This window comes from Buceros rhinoceros, unplaced genomic scaffold (genome assembly GCF_000710305.1).
Source record: "Buceros rhinoceros silvestris isolate BGI_N320 unplaced genomic scaffold, ASM71030v1 scaffold2272, whole genome shotgun sequence".
NCBI lineage: Eukaryota > Metazoa > Chordata > Aves > Bucerotiformes > Bucerotidae > Buceros > Buceros rhinoceros.
The window spans coordinates 81,376-83,040 of NW_010400532.1; the positions used below are offsets into that span (position 1 = coordinate 81,376).

Below are 1,665 nucleotides of genomic sequence, written 5' to 3' on the forward strand. Positions count from 1 at the left end.
CCAGCATCTGCCAGCCTCGTCGCCAAAACGAGGTTACAACCTTTTCATTTGTAAAACATTTCCTGTAATACAGACTGAATTATTTACAGCCTTTCATGTTTCCGTACTTGACGATTTTGCAAGCAGAATTATGCATCCGTTTTCTCGGTCTCTGTAAAATTCTGGCTGAGAAGGAGGTTGGGTCCTATTCAGGGCTCATATCTGCTCTTGTTCACATATAGTGGCTCTAAGTAGGTCCATTCTGCTGAGCAGGGGCTGTCTGTGCGTTGCTGGACGCGTGTAGCAACGAAGGCAGAGCTGACCCAAACAGGAGCAGCCCTCAGCCTTCTGAAAGAAAATGGTGTTTATTTTCAGTTTCTGTTATAGGAATAGTTTATTTTTTTTCCTGCATATAGGAATTATGTTTATGAGAGGGAGACATAAAATCAGGCAATATATTCTTTACAGATTTTGTTCGGGGGCACGTTCTCGTGGGAGGTTCCCATGAGCAGAGCTCTGCTGTCTAACATTCCTGTTCGTGGTATGGTTGCTGCACCTGCAGCTCGGTTGTCCCCTGCATTGTGCCCTGTGACACCAGCAGAACACCAGCTGCTGTAACCAGGGGAGAGGTCTGGCTGAAAAATGGGAGCTGGCGGAAGATGTAGCTCAGGAAGAAAAAGTAGTGTTGGTTGTTGAGCCACGTCAGACCCCTGAGCTGTTCTCTGTCACAGTGTTTGTGTGGTGGAGCTGGGAGGAGACCAGTATCTCACTGGTCATAAAAGGGCGATGAGGTTGTTGCTGGGGTGGCCAATTCTCTGTTTTTATCACTACTACCTCTACACCCTTGACAATTCATGTACCTAAAGCAAAGCACGTGCTTCAACAAGGTGAGTTGGGCCCCAAGGACCAGCTCTGTGCCTCTTGTCCCTTCCTAAGCAGGAATTCTGACAGGTCCCCACGGTGCAATGGCTGTTCTGTATGGGTAAAAAGAACAGAGCTGTGCTCCCCAAATACAGGAGGGTAGGACACTGCAGCATCTCCTTAGCAGCACACCAGTATTAATGGTAAATTAAATTAAAAAAAAAGCTATTAATACAGCAGCAGTGTGAGTTGATGGCCTTAAAAATAGGTTCATACAGGGCTCATATATTTTCATCAAACAACGTTCATTGGTGGCTCCTTTGTGCTACCAAGGTAGCACTAGAGAAGAGCAGCAGGCTGAAGTGACTCGTAAGTGACAGCTTGGCACCTAATACCGAATTACCCCGTTGCATCTGAGGGCTGGTGGGTGTAAACTCCTTTCACAATCTCTTTGCAGTTAAAAATGATTGCCGTTGGAAGCGCAGTATTACCGTGCTGTGTCAGGAGTTGTGTAATCTGGCTATTAACAGCCTGGCCATGTTTCAGATGGTTTTGTAACGTTTATGTCACTTATAATACAGGCTTGTGGTGCAATCGGTATTAATATCTTGGCATTTCACCTTGTGAGATCGTTTTAAATTCACTTCCTGAGATGTATGAAGAAGGATTTGTTCTTTTCTTACCCTAGCACCATGCTAACAAAAACAGGTGTTTTTTGGGATGCTTTTTCTCTTCAGAAATTCTGCTGCTGTACTGTTTTCAGCAGCAATTTCTTTTAACCTTGGTCTGAATCTGGCCAGCCAGACACGTGTTGCATCAGCAGGA

The 1,665-nt window shown here is 45.3% G+C and overlaps 1 protein-coding gene across 1 annotated transcript in view; it reads left to right on the forward strand.

Moving 5' to 3' along the window:
* LOC104489695 (rho GTPase-activating protein 32-like) overlaps positions 1-1,665 on the forward strand; it is a gene marked incomplete at both ends in the record, with an annotated part of 65,453 nt that overhangs the window by 15,968 nt on the left and 47,820 nt on the right. The gene's annotated exons all lie outside the window — the stretch shown is intronic.